Here is a 22,632-nt window from a genome sequence, read left to right on the forward strand (position 1 = left end):
ATCATTTTACATTCTAAGGTATCGCATTGTGTCGCATTCTCAAGAAGAAAATTGCATGGCATCGCAATATATTTTTTTATACAGTAAAATGCATCACGCAGCGAAAGAAACGCTCGGTGGTATTATAAACAAAAAAAAAAAAAAAAACTCGGAATATTGGGTGGTAAGTGAGGAAAGTTCCTCGCCAAGTGAGAGCAGTTTTCTCTGCGTGAGTGAAGGAAGTGAAAAACTTTTTTGTGCGGTGCCTAAGTAAGACTTTAGAGCGGGAACATTTTTTGGTCGAGAGATGCCGGATATATTTGTTGCCTGCGTTGTACATCTTTGCGGAGAGATGCAACAAAGATCTTACGCAGTCAGTCTTCTAAGCTACTTCGAATCCAACTTGATGATTATGGCTTCTGGAGGTGTTAGCGCTACGGAAGAAAGGACAGAGAGTTTTTCGGGCTTTTTGATGCTGGCTTACACCTCGGGGTATGTAATATAAAAAAAGAAGGAAGATCAAGAAGGAGGAGGAAAATGGAGAAGAAAGGAAGAAAGAAAGGGAGATGAAGAGAAGTTCTGCTTGGAAGGCTGGGGACGAGTGAGGTGAAAACAATTTGGAAGGTGGGAGAGAGAGAGAGAGAGAGAGAGAGAGAGAGAGAGAGAGAGAAGGAGGAATAATGATGTAGGTTGGGGAAGGGATGGGTAAGAGAGTGAGGAGGAGGAGAGGGGAAGAGGGAAGGGGGGAGAGGAGAGATGGCCTCAGCTGCTAAACTCTGAAGAAACTCATTTGTGGTAGTCGAACTGGAATTTCTGGAATGCAAACTTGGAATTACTTGGCCAGCCATTCCAAGATGCTGCAAGTTTAATGGCACGAGGTTGGCACCTCCCTCCCTTCTACCCCCTCCCCCTCCCCCTACCCCACTCCCCCTTTCCAGAACCACAGAAACTTAGTGGTAAAGCGGGTACAGATACATTGCGTGAGTGTTCTCTCTCTCTCTCTCTCTCTCTCTCTCTCTCTCTCTCTCTCTCTCTCTCTCTCTCTCAGCATTCTGAACTGAGGTGCAACATGCAGGTAAATTCAACGTGCATTGAAACAGGTGTTATAATGCCGCAAGAAACAAAGTTATGGTAATAACAATGAATGTGTTATCAATATTTTAGGTAAATATTTTCAATACTGTAGCTAAATATTCACAATATTCTAGCTACATATTTTCAATATTCTAGCTAAATATTTCAGTATTCTAGCTTAGTATTTTCAGTATTATGCTACAATATTATCAATAGTATTCTAGCTCAATATTTTCAGTATTATGCCAGAATATTTTCAATATTCTAGGTAAATATTTCAGTACTGTAGCTAAATATTTCAGTATTCTAGCTCAATATTTTCAGTATTATGCTGGAATATTATCAGTATTCTGGCTCAATATTTTCAGTTTTATGCTGGAATATTATCAGTATTCTAGCTAAATATTTCAGTATTTTAGCTCAATATTTTCAGTATTATGCTAGAATATTATGAGTATTCTAGCTTAATATTCACAGTATTCTAGGTAACTATTTTCAGCATTCTAGCTAAATATTTCAGTATTCTATCTCAATATTTTCAATATTATACTAGAATATTATCAGTATTCTAGCTAAATATTTTAGTCTCTTCATCCGTATTTTGAATTCTGGGTTAACTGAAACTCGCCATGAATATGATAAGGGCAGTTGGTAGGAATGGGCAAATTTGAACGCCAGGTACAGTAGTTAAGGGAAAAATTCGTAATTGTTGTTATAGCATAGTATTCGAGGAAAGAGCGTTGGATTCAACAGATAAATGAGAAACGTACGAAGAAATATGTAAATGTTTAATCGTGGACGTATCTATTCTCATTAAGGCTGTCGTGAAAGAATTGTGGAAGAAATGGAAGACTGAAATGAGAATTCAATTATTATTTGTTTTTTCTTGGTCAATTTTTTTTCATTGTATTTTCTGCTTGTACAAACCATGCGACACTTTTCTTGACCCATGTTCCTCCCTTTTCATATTCCTTCCTCATCTCTCTCTCTCTCTCTCTCTCTCTCTCTCTCTCTCTCTCTCTCTCTCTCTCTCTTCTTCTTCTTCTTCTTCTTCTTCTTCTTCTTCTTCTCTTTTACCTCGGTTGGTCAGTTCACGAGAGAGAGAGAGAGAGAGAGAGAGAGAGAGAGAGAGAAAGAATTTTTTAATGAACGTTCTGAAAAATGAGAGAGAGACAGGGGAGTTTTTTTAAATGAAGCTTTCTAAAATAGAGAGAGAGAGGAGTTTTTTAAATGAAGCGTTCTAAAAGAGAGAGAGAGAGAGAGAGAGAGAGAGAGAGAGAGAGAGAGAGAGAGAGAGAGAGAGAGTCTTTTCTTCCGAACGAGACTCTTTCTCTCTCCTCGAGGAGTCATGAACTCAGCCTGGGAGAGAGAAGAGGAGGAGGAGGAGGAGGAGGAGGAGGAGGGGGAGAAAATGTTTGTGAATAATGGAGCGTCGACAGTTTAATAATGTGCATTGAGAGGTAATCAAGTGTCTCAGGGCGACTACTGATTAACGAACGGATCTAATTAATGAGAGAGTTTTGAAAAATGTTGTTGAGAGAAGCAGTAGGAGGAGATGAAGGAGGAGGAGGAGGAGGAGAGGAGGTCTCTCTCTCTCTCTCTCTCTCTCTCTCTCTCTCTCTCTCTCTCTCATGATTGATTCCTCCTCTCTCAGAGATGTCATTCATGGATCTTCCTGGCGAGAATGAGGTAATATCTTGATGCATTTGAAGTTTTAATTTCAATTTTTTATTTCTTGTTTGTTTGTTGTCCATATTCGTTGTATAGTTTTTTATTTGCGTTTCAGACCTTTCTTTTTTATTTTCATAATTACTTTCCTGAGTGCCCTCTGTTGTGGAAGTTCTACACACACGGTTCATCTACGATCAAGCAGTTGGAAAGTGTGTATGGATTAGTGACCTGTATTTTGTTTTCTTCTGCAGAATCTGCATCAGTTAAGAAGTCTTAATAACATATATATATATATATATATATATATATATATATATATATATATATATATATATATATATATATATATATATATATATATATATATATATATATATATATATATATATATATATATATATATATATATATATATATATATATATATATATGCAAGCATACAATGTCAGATCATTAAGATATCCCCAAGAACTGGCTTAACCTAGTCTTCATTTCCAGAACTCCCAAAAAAGCTTGCATAATTTCTACCTCGTCCCAACTCCTGGGAAAAGCACAACTGATCCCTTTATGTAGATGAACTCATAATAACCTTCTTCTTCTTCTTCTTCTTCTTCTTCTTCTTCTTCGTTTTTTGATCCTTTAATGCAGTTGTTATCTGTGATCTCTCTTTGAGACGGATCTTTCCCTTTGAAAGCCATCGGCGCCTGTGACCTTCACAAGCGTAACGTAATCCATTACACGCACTTTCATTTCCAGCCTCCAGGGCTGCTTCCAGTGTGCCCGCTGGAAAGGGCTAAAGGATGAGAGAGAGAGAGAGAGAGAGAGAGAGAGAGAGAGAGAGAGAGAGAGAGAGAGAAGCCTGAAACACAGAGAGAGAGAGAGAGAGAGAGAGAGAGAGAGAGAGAGAGAGAGAGAGAGAGAGAGAGAGAGAGAGAGAGAGAGAAAGGAGGAATGAGAGAGAAAGAGCAGACTGAGAGAGAGAGAGAGAGAGAGAGAGAGAGATCCAATGACACTTCATCTTACGCATTCCGATGTTCCTTTTATCCGCGTCTAAATGGCGCTTTAGCCATAGTGGAAACCCTAAATTGGATCTCTTCAGCGCAATGGATTTCCAGCCTTTACTGAAAGGGCCTCTCTTTTTTTTTGTTTTGTTTTCTAGAGCCATTATTGCTTAGCGCTCCTGTTCCTCTCAGCAAGGCCCTGTGACAGTTTGTTTACGTTAATATTTAGCCTGTCTGTTTGAGGCTTAGAAAGACTTACTGGTGTTATTATTTTGCGTTTTGGAAAACCATCTTTTTTAGTTTTTCGTAAAAGAAAACTATTGTGCCGGCTTTGTCTGTCCGTCCGCACTTTTTCTGTCCGCCTTCAGATATTAATAAAAACTACTGAGGCTAGATGGCTGAAAATTGGTACGTTGATCATCCACCCTCCAATCATGATACATACCAAATTGCATCCCTCTAGCCTCAGTAGTTTTTTATTTCATTTAAGGTTAAAGTTAGACATAATCGTGCATCTGGCAGCGATATAGGACAAGCCACCACCGGCCATGGAAGAATGACATTTTAGACGTGATTAGATAACAAGTGTGTGGTCAAAGAGAACTCTTTTTAGACTGAAGGAAGATTTATCCGAGGATATTCCCGAAAACTACGAATGAAGAATCATCGATGAATGTGAATATTTTACACCTCTAATTTTAGGATATCCTTTACAGAGCAGGGAATGAATTGACTAATGCATGCATTCCCCTGGATAAAAACCGAACGAGATTCCGTAATATGAAGACCGATGCAAGCATGAATTCTCAAAGTTTTACTCTGAAAATGAACGACTGAGAATGAGAGATCAATTTCAATAGGATGTTTCAGCATGAAGAGTAAACTTAGCTGTATGTTTAAATTATTGGATAATAACAAATCTTGGTTTTAGTTATGACATTCTGCCAGTTAAACGAACAAGAGAATGACGTAAGACTGAAACTGAAAGTCAGAAACTCGGACATTTACAAAGATAGGCTGGAACCGTTTGAAATGGTGCCTGCAGGGTGGAAGAAAGGCGGCAGACATCAAAGTGGAGCTGATTAGGTTACAAAGGTCGAGCCCGAAGGGAGAAGAGATTTTTTGCGAATGACTGAAAGCCGAAACTGAATGCACAATGGTCACGCATTGTTAGACGTAGAGCTTGCGGATCTAGAAGTGATTTCAGGAAGAATGGATGGTTTCCAAGAAGCTGTGGAGAAATACTAGAATTCCTGCGAAGTGGGAAGGTCTTGGGATAGAATGGGAATATCTCTTGGTAGGGGTGAATGGATTGGTAGAAAAGCAAGACTTCAGTTTAATGGGTGTGCTTTATGTGTCCACCTGGGTAAACAGGTAACCTCAAGTGAACGCTTTTGTTTTTAAGCTTCTGGGCGTGACTTGAAGCCATTCTCAGGTATTATCGTGGTGGAATGTTTTAAAGATATTTTTCTTTGTTTAAAGTTAGTGACTGCTATAATCTCTCTCTCTCTCTCTCTCTCTCTCTCTCTCTCTCTCTCTCTCTCTCTCTCTCTCTTTTACTTTGTCTAAAGTTGATAACTGGTATAAACTCTCTCTCTCTCTCTTACTTTGTCTAAAGTTAATAACTGGTATAAACTCTCTCTCTCTCTCTCTCTCTCTCTCTCTCTCTCTCTCTCTCTCTCTCTCTCTCTCTCTCTCTCTCTGAGTTAGGTCCAGTTCAGTGCACATCAGAACTTCACTGTTATGACACAGAGGAAAGCTTGCAAATTCGAAAATGCCTTCCAGATGTCGTTCATTTGATAACCTATAAGAGAAATGTAAATTATAAATAATCCCTTTTTGGAAATATGGGACTGAGCCCGCCTAAACGTTAGGAATCCTCAAACACTGTGGTGTAATTGTAAAAACGCATAATACTCGCAAACACTTTATAGTGTCCCTAATGCTTCGTCTACCTACGGTAGCAGTGTATTCTGCCCTAAAATGGAAAACTGCACTGTCTGCAAAATTTTCGAAATGGAGATACGCCACCTATTTGGCTCGTGAACCACTAACACACATGTTACTCCAATTTCAGAACGATTCTTCAATGCTTTATTTTCGGGGTCCCATTTGCAGTATCTGCAAAATTAGTAGTAAGGAGTGCGAAAACTGCAGTATCTACCATTTTTCTCAGTTTTGTATTTTTGCAGATACTGCAGTCTTCCATTTTTGGGCAGTATTACGCTGATGTAGTAAAGGAGATTTTCATACGAATTATTGAAAATATTCATCTTTACCAAGTAACTTTGAGAAAATGGAGCAAAGTAGCTATGGGTTTGGTAGCGGAAGGAAACAAGTGAAAAATGCACCGAAGTTTCTTCGGAGCAGGCGAGTTTTCTGTACAGCCGCTACAGCATATAATCAAGGCAACTGAAAACAGATCCATCTTTCCCTGGTCTCAGTAAAATACTGTATGAGCCGCGCCCCACGAAACTTTAACCACGAACCGGTGGTGACTTTTCCTATATCGTTGCCAGAAGCACGATTATGGCTAATTTTAACCTTAAATAAAATAAAAACTACTCAGGCTCAATGGCTTAAATTTGGTAAGTTTGATGATTGGAGGGTGGATGATCGACATACCAATTTTCAGCCCTCTAGCTTCACTAGTTTTTAAGATCTGAGGGCGGACAGAAAAAATTGCGGGCAGAATAAAGTGCTGACGGACAGACAAAGCTTGCACAATAGTTTTCATAGTATATTCATACGTAGGAAAGATTATACCGCATTTTACAGGAATGCCAAGGTTATCTCACAATCGTCGTTTTCATAAATGAAATTAAGAATGATTGCAATGGCTAATTCTTTTCCCAAGGATAGAAATTATAAGTTTATTTCAAGTTGTAGCTATTATTGTTAATATATATATATATGTTGTAGCTGCTGATAAAGAGGATATACATAGTGATGTACTGTAGGCATTACTTAAGGTTCTTTGCAGCATGTCTTTGGCCCTTAGCTGCAAACCCGTTCGTTTCTTTTACTGCACCTCCTGTCATATTCTCTTTCTTCCATCTTTCTTTCCACCCTTTCCTAACAATTGATTCATAGTGCAACTGCTTTGAGGTTTTCCTCCTGTTACACCTTTCAGACCGTTTACTGTCAATTTCCACTTCAGCGCTGAATGACCTCATAGGTCCCAGTGCTTGGCCTTTGGCCTAAATTCTATATTTAATCAATTCAATGTACGCAATTATACGCTTTTTAATACCACTACTGATTAAAGTAATACTGCTTAACATTAAGGATCCTAACACTCCGACTGTACCGTGTATACTCTATAAAAAATTTAATTTTCCGAAAAGAGGTTTTTTTGGGAAACAATTAACTTGCCTTGAAAAAAGTGTATTACACAAAACGTAACATACCTTTGTAATTCATACACTCCCAGAGAATTTTGGTAAGCCCTGGCTCCCTATAATGTGTTGCACCTAAAATCAGTCATTATGCAGTTCATCACGTTAATGACTCGGTAATTCCAGCTGATATGACACTGAAGTATTGTTTTGTGGTTGTCTTAGTAAAAGATATATATATATATATATATATATATATATATATATATATATATATATATATATATATATACATATATATATATATACATATATATATATATATATATATATATATATATATATATATATATATATATGTATGTATGTATGTATGTATATATATATACATATATGTATAGTATATATATATATATGTATATATACATATATATATAATATATATATATATATATATATATATATATATATATATATATATATATATATATATATGTATATATACACACACATACATATACTGTATATATATATCGAGGTAATGAAAAGTCTGCAAGAAATGGGTCAATTATGGCAATTTTGGTAGCAACAGCAATAATAGCCTCAGAAGACCAGTCTTTTGAGAGTATTATATACAGTTATGTTTATTTAGGGCATTATCGTGATCAGCATGCAAGTTTTGCTCTGTCATTAGAATTAGCAAGGTAATGAAAGAGTTTTCCGCTGTGACTTAAGAAAATTACAGAGCGTGACTCGACAATAAGCAGGATTTATCGTCGTATTATTTTTTGAACTGTTTTTTTTTTTTTTGTTTATTCGGTCCTTGTGCTTAGAATTTCATATATATATATATATAATATATATATATATATATATATATACAATATATATATATATATATATATATATATATATATATATATATATATATATATATATATATTCGAATCTATTTCTCTATTTCTCTTTTTACCAAATACTTATACAGCTTTTATTAACCACAATGCACTCTTACCTTCCAGATCCTTTCACATTTTGGAAAAGCTAATCACTACTACAGTAAGCGTAGATCCATATGAAGAAGGGCATCAGAATACCCTCATTTCTTTCTTCGTTTGGGTGTAGGCTGAGCAGTGACAGGCGTTTCCAAAGTGTGAAGAAATTGAGAAGTTGAGAGGATTGATTGTACACATATATTTATGGTTAATAAATATATATACATATATATTTATGTGTGTATATATATATATATATATATATATATATATATATATATATATATATATATATATATATATATATATATATATATATATATATATATATATATATATATATATATATATATATATATATATATTACATCGAGATAGAATGAAAAGAACGACAGAAAATCTGTAGACTTTAAAATAAGAACATCATTATCACAATCACTTTACTCCTAGCGACACGCCGTGACAACATCGACGAGCTGGCTGCTCGCTATGCAGTGCGCAAGCACGCGAGCCGCTGTGAGACACCGTCCTGGAATGATGTCACCCGCGAGAGACTTTTAAAATGCTGAATCTCGAGGTATGTCGTATCAGGCGGCGTTTAACGACAGATTGTCGATGGCGGAGCAGCGGGCTTGTATGTCGCTTTCGTTGCCGCTCTCTTCGATTACCGATAACATTTGAATTCGGTTATTGTGTCTCTTACTCTCCCCTCCCCCTCCTCCCCTTTTTTTAAGGGTAGGGGAGGATGCTTTGGGGTAGGGGTGGGTGGGTTAACTTTTTATAGAAACGGAATGGGATTGACGACTTGTAGTTAGAGAAAAGTTACTTTTTTTCAATCTTTTGATAATCTTTATATCTCCCTCCCACCATCCAGCCCCCTCCTTTTTTTTAGGGGTAGGGGGTGTTTGGGGATGAGGGAGGGTTGCTAAGTTAGGTTATTTTAGAAGCGGGATGAGGTTGACGACCTACAGTTTGAGCGAAGGCACTTTTTTCTATTACCGATTAACATTTGAATTTGGATATTCTGTCGCTACCCTTCCCTCCTCTTTTTTTTAGGGGCAGGGGGTTGTTTTAGGGGTAGGGGTGGGTTGTTAAGTTTTTTTAGAAACGGGATGGGACTGACGATTTATAGTTCCAGCGAAGGTACTTTTTTGTATACAATCTTTTTCTTCGTTCTTTCCAAATCAATAAACGGTTTATTATCTCTTATTTATGCACAGTCTTTATAGATCTTTTCTAGTAATAAATTCTGACAGTTGTGTAGAAGGTTCAGTCCGATCTATTCTTATTTGCGTTATGTAGAAGGTTCAGTCCGATCTATTCTTATTTGCGTTATGTAGAAGGTTCAGTCCGATCTATTCTTATTTGCGTTATGTAGAAGGTTCAGTCCGATCTATTCTTATTTGCGTTATGTAGAAGGTTCAGTCCGATCTATTCTTATTTTCTGCGTTATGTAGAAGAAGTTCAGTCCGATCTATTCTTATTTGCGTTATGCCGTTATGCGTTATGAAGGTTCAGTCCGATCTATTCTTATTTTATGCCGAAGGTTCAGTCCGATCTATTCTTATTTGCGTTATCGAAATCCGATCTATTCTTATTTGAAAAGGTTCAGTCCGATCTATTCTTATTTGCGTTTTTTCATTTTGTTTTTTTTTATTTTGTTTTTTCCCCTCTCTTTCATAGTTGTTGTAATGTTCTTGCTGTTTTTGGTTAGGCTGGCGCTATGCCAGCACGCTGCCCTAAAATGGAAGACTACAGTATCTGCAAAAAATACAAAACTGAGACAAATGGTAGATACTGCATTTTTCCCTTGCCTTACTACTGATTTTACAGATACTGCAAATGGGACCCCCTAAATACTCGTGGAAGACTGCAGTATCTGCAAAAATACAAAAACTGAGACATATGGTAGATACTCCCTTGCCTTACTACTGATTTTGCAGATACTGCAAATGGGACCCCCTAAATACTAGTGGAAGACTGCAGTATCTGCAGAAATACAAAACCAAGACAAATGGTAGATACTACCTTGCCTTAGTACTGATTTTGCAGATAACTGCAAATGGGACCCCCTAAATACTCGTGGAAGACTGCAGTATCTGCAAAAATACAAAACTGAGAAACATGGTAGCTAGTGCAGTTTTCCCTTGACTCACTACTGATTTTGCAGATACTGCAAATGGGACCCCCTAAATAAAGCACTAAAGAATCATTCTGAAACTGACTGCAGTAACTTGTGTATTAGTGTTTCACGACCCCAATAGGTGGCATATCTCAATTTCGATAATTTTGCAGATACCACAGTCTTCCATTTTAGGGCAGCACGGTCTCTTGCTCGTAGAGCTCGTAGAGAAGCCCTCAGTTTTGAAGTTCTGAGGCTATGCAGTGAGGTCACTGAATAATTGTAGGAAAGCTCAATAAAGATACGTATCAAGTGAAATTGCAAATTAATGAAATATATATTTTTAATTGCTGTCTTCAACTTCTTTTATTAGTCTCTGTCATTTTGTAAAATAAATAATGGTTGTCGATTTTGTTGTAATAAAAAATTGCTCATCTCATTTATGGTAAAATGAAAAATTTTTGTCCCTTTCATTGTAAAATATAAAATGATTATCCTTTCATTGTAAAATTTAAACGACTTTTTGTCGTTTTCATTGTAAAATCAGAAATATCTATCCCTTTCATTGTAAATTACAAAATTTTGTCCCTTTCATTGTAAATGTAAAAAGTTGTCCCTTTCATTGTAAAATGAAAAAAAATTTTATTCTGTCATAAAAACCAAAGCCATTGCCTACAACATACTGAGTGTGTAACATTACTAAGACAGTAAAATTCATAAAAAGATGAATGACTTCGTTGACATTATAATCCCTTACGCAAGTGTTATTACGGCAATGAACGTACACTATGAATGGGATTGGAAGCTTATGAATGAATGACGTATGGCTTATAAAGCGAGGAGAATTGATAGGGAGACGAATCAAGATGGTTGCAGATTACAGGCAAATCATATTGCTAGATACTGCGGCAGCTTGAAGAGAATTAGAGAAGGTAGGAGATGGTTGAGGAAAAATAAGGTTTTATGAATGAGAGGGGTTTGGAAAGAGAGAGAGAGAGAGAGAGAGAGAGAGAGAGAGAGAGAGAGAGAGAGAGAGAGAGAGAGAGAGAATGAGTTTTGGAAAGGGGAGAGAGATAGGGAAAGCGCGAGATACAGAATGCCTTTTGGAAAGGGGAGAGAGAGAGAGAGAAAGAGAGACCTGTATTATTATTCGAGACTTGTGTTTTTAAATGCAAATTTTTATTGGCCATATGCACGATCGTATATACATATGAATACATGAATTTTGGTCACTTGTGCTTTTCACTGCTTTTTTTGATTGGTTGTACTGTAATAACATTCTACGTCCGTCAATTCGGTTTATTTTGAAGGTTTAGTAAATTTATGTTTCAAGGTAAATATTAATCAGGAACTCCTACGTACGTATGCACGATTGGGTGTACGTGTGAATACGATGAATTTTTCTTAGACATGCGCAGAGTATACATGCACAGAAGCACTTATCTGTTATAACCCCTTTCAGGTTTATAATCTCAGGATTAACTTACGCTTGAATTTGATATTGAACGGTAATGTTAACTTAATGTGTATAAATACATAGAGAGCAAAAGCTTTGTATTCCTTTGATTTAAAATAATGTAAAATGAATTACCTTATTATTATTATTATTATTATTATTATTATTATTATTATTATTATTATTATTATTATTATTATTATTATTATTCAGAAGATGAACCCTACTCCTATGGAACAAGCACACAGGGGCCATTGACTTGAAATTCAAGCTTCCTAAGATTGTGGTGTTCATTAGGAAGAAGCAACAGGAGGTAAAAGAAAATACAGAAAGAAGATATCTCACTTGTTAAGAAAGAAAAAATGAATTAATATATAACAAATAGATAAACATGTATGAAAATGCAAGGAGAATATAGTTTAGGGTAGGAATGCATTGCATCTTCGCTTGAACTGTTTAAGTTCCAATTGCACGACATCCTCAGTAGGGAGTCCAAAGATGTGAGGAATAAAGGACCTCTGGAACTGAGAAGTTTCACTCACCTGAAGGACAACGTAGTCACAGGTCTCCATGACCCGTGAGAGGCCTTACGGGCAAGAGGCGACCCCCAGAAGTCGTGTTCGAAGACTCGCCACCAAGGGCCTGACCCAACAACGTCTTGGTTCCCCAACACTGCGCGGCTGTTGGAGAAAGAGAGAGAGGTATAAGAGTTAGTCATTTTTGTTAGAGAAACGCAAAGTTGGTTTTGGCATTAGATAAAAGTAACACAAAGATTTACTTTGAGTTAAAAGGTTATTAAGGAAATGTTCGGTTTAGTTTTGTAATTCATAGGTGCTTTGAAAATATTTGGGAGTTTATATAAGAAAAGTTTTGTTTTTTCGTATTACAAATTCATATTCGTAAAGAATAATTGGTTTATCAATATTCTCAGTGGATGTTGTTAAATTTGATGACGATGAAACAAATAATATCTTCACGATTATTATTATTATTATTATTATTATTATTATTATTATTATTATTATTATTATTATAAGGAACACGTATGTTTCCGTAAGCGTCTTCACTTATTACCATCGTTGTTTCAGCTTTTCAACAGTTAATCAACTTCCAACATACAGATTACAAACTTAATTAAAATGCGTTTGACATCTTCTTACATTGGAAAATATTATGACAAACAGGTAATAGGATGAAACATAACGGAGAAAAATAAGCAATAGATGAATGCGTAAAGATCATAAAAAAAGTAAAACAAAAAAAAATGTAATTCTAATCACTCGAGTCACTTTTCATTTTTTCATTGTAGGTCTTAGTGTTCTGTAAAAGAAAACTATTGTGCTGGCTTTGTCTGTGCGTCCGCACTTTTTCTGTCCGCACTTTTTTCTGTCCCCCCCCCCAGATCTTAAAAACTACTGAGGCTAGAGGGTTGCAAATTGGTATGTGGATCATCCACCCTCCGGTCATCAAGCATACCAAATTGCAGCCCTCTAGCCTCAGTAGCTTTTATTTTATTTAAGGTTAAAGTTAGCCATAATCGTGCTTCTGGCAAACGCATAGGATAGGCCATCATCGGGTCGTGGTTAAAGTTTAATGTGCCGCTGCTCATACAGCATTATACCGAAACCACCGAAAGATAAATCTATTTTCGGTGGCCCTGATTATACGCTGTAGCTGCTGTACAGAAAACTCGATTGCGCCGAAGAAACTTCGGCGCATTTTTTACTTGTTTTAATCATTTATCATTTTCACTGAAAGATAGATCTATTTTCGGTGGCCTTGATTATATGCTGTAGCGGCTGTACAGAAAACTCGATCGCGCCGAAGTTCTTCGGCGCATTTTTACGTGTTTTAATCATTTATCATTTTCTCAATCCTCTCGGCCGAATTTTGACAAAATATAATAGGTATTCTGTTACTTCGTCCACTTTAAAGTGATTCTCATTTGTGCTGAAAGAGGCTAATTTGTTCCAAAGGCCTTAAATTCATACGATTGAGGTCATATATTTATCAAAGCACTTGTGTTCCTTTTTGTCTGTGTTTGTTATGATTTTGCATTCATTGTCCACAAAGCAGAATGACTTTAGTCATGACATTTAACTAGATTTTATTTATATTTTTCGAGAGGGTTGCACTCACTTAGAATACGTTTTATTGCTATTTTTAACACTGCTCTACATTCGTCTAGAAATATGCAAATTAAGTCATTTAAAAAGTGTTCAAATATTGATTTATATTTTAATATGATTTAATGAAAATCTTGTTGCTTTTTTACTCTAACGAGCTTTAAAAGAAAGACCACGGTGCCCAATTAATACAAGGAACTTTTGTAGCCAGGTTATAATACCCAGTTTCTCCACAAGGAGCTAAAATAGCTGAACTGTAAGTATCTGTAATGATTTATGAAATTAGAATAACGTTATATTTTTTTAATTTTTTAAAAAAATTTTTCATTTCTCAGTTTTTAGTTTCTTTTTTTAAGTATTATATATATGTATACATATGTGTGTATATATACATATATACTGTATATATATTACTTTTTACTTATCTGTACCCTTAATTTTTAACGTATATAACTTATGCTGAAGTAAAGTTTATTATATTTATATATATATATATTCCTTTATATATATATATATATATATATATATATTCCTTTTACTTATCTGTGCCTAATTTTTAATGTACGTAACTTATGCTGAAATAGTTTATTATTATTATTATTATTATTATTATTATTATTATTATTATTATTATTATTATTATTATTATTATTATTCCCCAAAACTAAAATTCCATAAGACTTCTCACCCAAGTCACCACGGGACCCGGTCCCAACGTGGATGCTGGGATGGATGACCTAATTTCTATTTGGGGCAAAGAAGCTTAATTGGGCAGGTACATAACAAGCCCGGGTAAGTGGTATACGTCACTGGTAATATATGGAGCATCGTTGCTACTAATTAGTTTTTTTTCTCGTGCTTGAGAGTAATCCAGGTAGATAGATTGCGGGAGATTAATTTTATATATATCTTGTACGAGGCGAGATTCGCCCATGAGGCTCAGAATGATGGCTGGCTTTCATTATTTTGACACTGATTGTTTTGGTATTAATTGTTTTGACAGTTATTGTTTGGATATTATTTTAATATTGTTTATTTTTAATTTTTACAGTGATTATTTTGATGTTTATTTTGGCATTAATTATTTTGACAATGATTAATTTGATGATTATTTTGGCATTGGTTATTTTGACATTAATTATTTTGATGTTGATTATATTGACATTATTTAGACATTAATTATTTTGATGTTGATTATTTCGACAGTAATTATTTTGATAATGATTATTTTGACAGTAATTATGTTGGCAGTAATTATTGTGATATTGATTTTTTTGACAGTAAGTATTTTGATATTGATTATTTTGGCAGTTATTGTTTTGATATTTTGATATTGATTATTTTTACAGCAATTATTTTGATGTTGATTAATTTGGCTTTGATTATCTTGACAATAATTATTTTTATGTTGATTATTTTGACAATAATTATTTTGATATTGATTATTTTGACAGTATGTTGACAGTAATTATTTTGATATTCGTTATTTTGGCAGTAATTATTTTGACATTAATAATTTTGACATTATTTTGATATTAATTAAGTTGACATTATTTATTTTGACATTTTTTTATCTTATTTTGATATTCATTTTTTTATTGTTTTTTTATGTGAAGATGATAAATTTAAAAGTTGAAAATATGGAATCTATCTAGGTTATTTATGATGACAAGTGATTGTAGGTTCGTTACTCTTGTTATTTACTAAATAACGTCAGAAGGTAACTTTTGTGGGTTTTGTAATTCCTTATTCAATCTTTCTGTAGTCAACTGATAATATATCTATGTATGCCAAGGTTAATTGATTATTGGACTTAGTGTCATCTTTTTATGTGTGCGTGTGTGTGTGTGTGTGTGTGTGTGTGTGTGTTAGAGAGAGAGAGAGAGAGAGAGAGAGAGAGAGAGAGAGAGAGAGAGATTTTTCGTGCATCTCACGAATTTTTCTACAGGTAACTAAAGATATATTTGTCTCTTTCTAAAGGACTTGCAATTATCCGGCGTGTGTTTGCTTGTGGTAAAACGGAGAGAGAGAGAGAGAGAGAGAGAGAGAGAGAGAGAGAGAGAGAGAGAGAGAGAGAGAGAGAGAGAGAGAGAGAGAGAGTTCGTGCATTTACGAGCTTTTCTGCAGTTAACTAAATATATATTTGTCTTTTTCTAAAGGACTTGGTATTATCCAGCGTGTGTTTGCATGTAGTAAAACGGAGAGAGAGAGAGAGAGAGAGAGAGAGAGAGAGAGAATTTTCGTGCTTTTGTTTCTCAGGGAGGTAAATTATCCTCCTAATTAGATATACTCGACTAACGAAACCTTTGGTCTTTATGACGTCATCGGTAATTACAAGGTAGAGAGTGTTTTTTTCAAACTTGATGAGGTATTTAAGGAACATGGTAATTTTGGAGAGAGAGAGAGAGAGAGAGAGAGAGAGAGAGAGAGAGAGAGAGAGAGAGAGGGGGAGGGGTTGGGGAGAGGTAGGAATGTTGGAAGGGGTAAAGGGAGGAGGAGGGGTCTCTGCACTGCCCTGGGTCACGAGGCGGGGGAGGGGGGAATGGGGTAGGAGGTGCTGTAATTCGTCTTCTTGGTATTTTACACGCAAGATGAGACTAATTTCAAGGAAAATTGTTTTCCGGAAGTCGATCCATAATATTCCCTTTTTTATATTTTTTGTCTTGAATTAAATGAAAATTGCCTTCATTTTTCAATACATTTGGGTGTTGGTGTGACCTAGTTTCCTCCGGCAGGGAGATGTATTATTTTTTTATGTTAATTTAGTTTGTTTGTCTACTAATTAGCTGGATTACACTAATAGTTGTTAGGGGACATCGAGATTGGTATTAATTCACTTAAATTCCGGGATATAATTTTTGTTATGGGGGAAACTTCATAGCCTCTCTCTCTCTCTCTCTCTCTCTCTCTCTCTCTCTCTCTCTCTCTCTCTCTCTCTCTCTCTCTCTCTCTCTCTACTGGGAATTCACTACAACCATAGAACAGAATTTAATATTAATGAATTAATAAAAAATAAATCTAATTATGAAAATCAATTGTGGATAATATATTCCTCCTAACTTTTTCAGTATAAAAATATATTTAACAAGTCACATTCAAATCCCCTTTTTTTGCCAGTTCAAAGTAAACTGCTCATGAGAGAGAGAGAGAGAGAGAGAGAGAGAGAGAGAGAGAGAGAGAGAGAGAGAGAGAGAGAGACTCATTTTCATAGGAAAGAACAAGAATACAGCAACCTTTTTGTAGAAAGGAAAGTTCAAAGTGTCTTTGAAAAAGAGCAGATTTCCAGGAGAGAGAGAGAGAGAGAGAGAGAGAGAGAGAGAGAGAGAGAGAGAGATATCTTTGTAGCCTTTCAATGTGTCAGTCTTAGCAAGTCGTCGCCCCCTTTCCAAGAATTGTCTTTTTCTAAGTTAAAAGCGGCAACGGCTCGACCATTCTTGCCTTTCCTCGGCTGCTAAATGCTGGAGGGTCGAATATAGTGTGGTTGGGGGTGGGGGGTGGGGGATTTGTTTGTTGGGAGAGAAAGAAGGTGAGAGACCCCTCTCCCTCCCTCTCTCTCTCTTCCTCCCAAGCCTCCGTCACTTCCTAGCACTCTCTGTAATTGAAAAGAAGAAGAAGAAGAAAGCGGAGGAGATAGATAGGGCGAAAAATCGGTAAACTCGCGGCGCTGTTCATTCAGCAAGTGCTCCAATTTCTGTTTTAATTATCACCTTTCTCTCTCTCTCTCTCTCTCTCTCTCTCTCTCTCTCTCTCTCTCTCTTAATTATCTTTTACGAAGGAGACGAGTGAAGGATATGCTATTGGGGAAAGCCTGTGTATTTGTGTGTTGGTTAGGTGTTATTCTCTCTCTCTCTCTCTCTCTCTCTCTCTCTCTCTCTCTCTCTCTCTCTCTCTCTCCCCTCCTCCTCCTCCTTATCTTTTACGAAGGAGACGAGTGAAGGATATGCTATTGGGGAAAGCCTGTGTATTTGTGTGTTGGTTAGAAGGTGTTTCTTCTCTCTCTCTCTCTCTCTCTCTCTCTCTCTCTCTCTCTCTCTCTCTCTCTCTCTCTTGGTTGGTAGGTGTTATTTCACCGTAGGAGTCTCGACCCGCCCCTGGAAAATAATCGCTGGAAATCACCCGCCAGGGATTCCAGGAGCGGAGGCGGGATGTGACAACTGCCCTGAGATACGGTACAGTTATAATGCAGTATTTCTTCCGAGGGCCTCTGTCGCTCCGACGCCCTTGTTCTTGCTACTGATGCTATTGCTACTACTGCCACTAGTACGGCTACTGCTACTTGCCGATGCTACTGCTATTTACTGCTGCTAGTACTGCTACTGCTACTCTTTCTACTGCTATTCCTTTTTCTACTGTTACTGCTGCTTCTTGTACGTCTTCTCTTGCTACTGCTTCTGCTGCTTCTTTTACTGCTAGTGCTGCTACTGCTTCTTCTACTGCTACTGTTGTTACTGCTACAGCTTCTTCTACTGCTGCTGCTTCTACTGCTTTTACTTTTTCCACTGCTTCCTCTACTGCTTCTATTACTACTGCTGCTAATGCTTCTTTTACTGCTACTGCTCCTTCTGCTACTACTGCTTTTTCTAATGCTACTGCTGCTTCTTCTACCGCTACTTTGCTACTACTTCTATTGCTGCTATTGCCTCTACTTTTCTCCTAATGCTACTGCTGTTACTGCTTCTTCTAATGCTACTGCTGTTTCTACTACTGTTCTACAGTATTGCTGCTACTGCTGCTACTACTACTGCTTATACTGCTTCTTCTGCTACTACTGCTTCTCCTACTCCTACTGCTGCTTCTGCTACTACTGCTTCTTCTGATTTTACTGTTGCTTCTGCTGCTACTTCTGCTACTACTTCTATTGCTGCTACTGCTGCTATTGTTTCTACTCTTCTTCTAATGCTACTGCTGCAACTGCTTCTGCAGCTACTTCTGCTACTACTAGTTCTACTGCTTCTCAGACCGCCGTTTTCTCGTCTCTCTGACTTTCCTGGAAGCGAACTTTCCCATTTTTTAAAGGAACCGTCTTTATCATTCAGTTCTTTTATTACAGTTTTTTATTTTTTATTTTGCTTTATTTTTTTAAGTATTTGCCGTTATTCTAACATCGCTTTTTGCATTTTACGATGCTTTTATTTCATTAATTTTGGTTCCCCCCCCCCAAAAAAAAGATAAAGGACAGACACTGCAACTTTGTACTTGAACAGCCGATTCTAGTCTTGAGGGCCACTCTTGAAAAAACAAAAAGTCATGCGGGCCACCTGTGTGTATGTATGTATGTGTATAAAAAAGAGAAATATACTTTTCTTTTACTTATTTTTCTCTAGTTGGCCACTTTCAAAATCAAAGGGCCAGGGGCCACTTTTATATATATATATATATATATATATATATATATATATATATATATATATATATATATATATATATATACTATGCCAAAAAGTGGCCCCTTTGATTTTGAAAGTGGCCCACCAGAGAAAAATAAGTAAAAATATATTTCTCTTTTTTATACACATACATACAAAAAAAAAGAAAGAAAATTGTTTCACCTAAAGTACGTTTTTTTTTTTTGAGCAATTACGGACTGAGGAATATATATATATACACGCACATATATGTATGTGTGTATAAGTTATTCAATTAATTATTAGATATTTCTTCAGTCCGTAATTGCTAAAAAAAAAAAAACGTATTTTAGGTGAAACAATTTTATTTCATTTCTTTTTTTTTTTTATTTTGTCTTTTCCTTCTATAAAGGCAGGAGCACTTCATTCCCTGCAGAAAGCAAGCAACTCGTTCCGGCCACGCGACACTGATACCTGGCCTGAACAAAAGTCATTCCGTAAATTACTTAGAACCCAGGCAGCCGTTTCGCAAAATTACTTCCAATCTCTTGGTCATTTCTTGGGAAAAAAAGAAGAGGAAAAATATCTTTAAAAAAAAAAAGTCTTGTAATCTCGCAGCATTTTGCAGAAATGCTCGTAATGATCTCTTTTTGTTTTGTTGCCATTTTCTACATTAATATTTTACTTATATTTTTATTTATTTATTTATCTGTTTTTCTAATAACTGATCTCGTCTTTCTGTATTTCCCTTTACCTTCTGTTACTTCTTTTGAGTGATCACCATAATATTCTTTGGAAGCTTGAATTTCAAGTCAGTGGCCCCTTGTGGTGGGCTTGTTCCAAATGAATAGTGTTCATCTTCTGAATAATAATAATAATAATAATAATAATAATAATAATAATAATAATAATAATAATAATAATAATAATAATAATAATCTTTTTTCTGTTTTAGTCTTTTTTTTTGGAAAAGAATTGCTTAGAATTTATCCTCTCAATCTCATAAATTACTTTTGATCTTAAAAAATATCTTATAATCTTGCAGAGTTTTGCAGAAATACCTATAATAATTTTTTTTGTCGCCACTTACTATATTGATGTTTTCTTTTTATTTTATTTTTTTTTTTTTTTTTTGAAAAATTTCCTTCTAATCCATCCTCACACTCTCGTTGATTACTCTTGATCCTTATTTGTCATTTTTTTTTTTTTTGAATGACGAACCTTGGCCACAGTCATTTTGTCCAGGTTATTTTGAAAGATTGCTTGTAATCTCTCCTGCCCATTTTGCAGATTCCTTCAGATCTTTCCCGGCAGTTCCGAAAAATGACTTTGAGGGTTCCGGGCCATTTTCAAAAAAAAAGAAGAAAAAAAAAAAAAAATCGGGAGTTGGAAATGTGTTGCAGTTTTTTTTACATTATGGTGTATAAAAAGTGAAGCATTTTTTTTCCCAAAGGCCCATCCCTTTTACAGTTGATAGTCTTTTAAATTCCTGTCTTTATTCTCATATATGATTAAAAGTTCATTATAATATTATTATTATTATTATTATTATTATTATTATTATTATTATTATTATTATTATTATTATTATTATTCAGAACATGAACCTATTGATATAGAACAAGCCCACCTCAGGGGCCATTGACTTGAAATTCAAGCTTCCGAAGAATGTGGAGTTCATTTGAAAGAAGTAAGAGGAGGATAAAGGGTATACAGAAAGAAGGGATCAGATATTCGAAAAGAAAAAATAAATTAACAAATTAATGAATAAATAGAAAAAATGTAAGTAAATCATAAATACAAGGAGAATTGCATTAGGGTAGTAATGAATTGCATCATTGTTTGAACTTTTCAGAGGTTCGACAGCGAGGCACATTTACTCCATGTTATTATAGTGAATGTAATAAAATTGCCTGACCAGGTACGCACCAATATGTCTTATTTCTCTCTCTCTCTCTCTCTCTCTCTCTCTCTCTCTCTCTCTCTCTCTCTCTCTCTCTCTCTCTCTCTCTCTCATCTGGTCTTTCTTGCATATTTAGTTATTTCCTCATACCCACGATTTTGTACCTGACTGGTACAAATATAAAACACACATTACTTTTCACTTATGACTGCACAGAGAAATTTCTCTCTCTCTCTCTCTCTCTCTCTCTCTCTCTCTCTCTCTCTCGTTCCTCGCATCCTTATTCATTTCCTCATACCCACGAATTTGTACCAGACTGCTACGAATGTAAAACACACATTAGTTTTCACATACGACTGCACGGAGAAATGTCTTTATCAGTTCTTTTTCTATTTTTTTTTTATTATTTTTTCTTTTTTGGCCTTTGCGTTTATCAAGCTTAATTACCTTCTGCTTGCACTTCCTCGCTTTCAAAGTCGGCTGGCTACTCACCGGTTCATTAACTCGTGAAATGAGAAAATTCCGGCTGACTGACGAATCTACGACAACAGCATTTGCACGACTCTTGATGAGCCGAGATAATTCGGTTTCATCCTCGCGCTCGCTCAGACGTGTCTGTTAAAATCCAGGATGAAATGATTGACGTAATGATGTAACGGCTGGATTTGACTTCGGGAAACCTAATTACGATGATCAAAAGTATATAAATGAGGTTTACATTTGCGTTATTTCTTCATTTGGTGCTTGTATGTAGGTGGGTAGGGCCGTCAGTGCGCCTCAAACCGGTGCACTGTTGGTATTTTGATTTTAAGGTTCTTTGCGGCGTCCCTACGGCCCCTAGCTGCGACCCCTTTCATCCCTTTTACTGTTTTTCTAATAAGTGATCTTCTCTTTCTGTATTTCCCTTTACCTTCTGTTACTAATTTCGAATGAACGCCATATTCTTTGGAAGCTTGAATTTCAAGTTAATGACCCCTTTGGGCTTGTACCATATCAACAGGGTTCATCTTCTGTGTAATAATAATAATAATAATAATAATAATAATAATAATAATAATAATAATAATAATAATAATACTGTACCTCCGCTCATTTTCTCTTTCTTCCATCTTACTTTCCTCAACCCTCTCCTAACAATTGTTTCATAGTGCAACTGCTTTGAGGTTTTCCTCCTGTTACACCTTTCAAACGTTATACTCTCAATTTCCCTTTCAGCGCAGAATGACCTCACAGGTCCCAGCGATTGGTCTTTGGGCATAGGTTTTTAGATTCCATTCAGTTCATTTGATACTCTCATTTTATTTAGTTGTTGTGTGTTTGTGTGTGTGTGTGTGTGTGTTCGCATTTGTGAGTAAAACATCAGTCGCTCCTAGAACGCAAAAAGAAGCAAAAAAAAAAAAGTGTACCGCAGCGAGCCTTCCACGAATTGAGACATGCTTCCATCTCTAATGCCAGCATAAATACAACTGCATGTACGTGGACACGATTCATAAGTGCACAGCCTGATATTATGGCCCTTCGTACCCCGGGCTTCCTTCCTCCTCCTTCAGGGAGGAGGACCTCCTCCCTCAGCAACCATAAAGCTGGACGTGCGATTCTCCGGTAGTGGTTTTACCTGATGA

The 22,632-nt window shown here is 35.9% G+C and overlaps 1 protein-coding gene and 1 long non-coding RNA gene across 2 annotated transcripts in view; one reads left to right on the top strand and one right to left on the bottom strand.

Annotated features, from left to right (window-relative positions):
* The window catches only part of LOC136849324 (uncharacterized), a 216,026-nt gene that overhangs the window by 41,494 nt on the left and 151,900 nt on the right, over window positions 1-22,632 (top strand). The gene's annotated exons all lie outside the window — the stretch shown is intronic.
* The window catches only part of LOC136849322 (WAS/WASL-interacting protein family member 1-like), a 512,887-nt gene that overhangs the window by 9,707 nt on the left and 480,548 nt on the right, over window positions 1-22,632 (bottom strand). Inside the window, exon 3 of the mRNA XM_067122684.1 lies at window positions 12,179-12,316. The gene's annotated coding sequence lies outside the window, so the exon portion shown is untranslated. The remainder of the gene's footprint in view (window positions 1-12,178; window positions 12,317-22,632) is intronic.

This window comes from Macrobrachium rosenbergii, chromosome 20 (genome assembly GCF_040412425.1).
Source record: "Macrobrachium rosenbergii isolate ZJJX-2024 chromosome 20, ASM4041242v1, whole genome shotgun sequence".
Lineage (NCBI taxonomy): Eukaryota > Metazoa > Arthropoda > Malacostraca > Decapoda > Palaemonidae > Macrobrachium > Macrobrachium rosenbergii.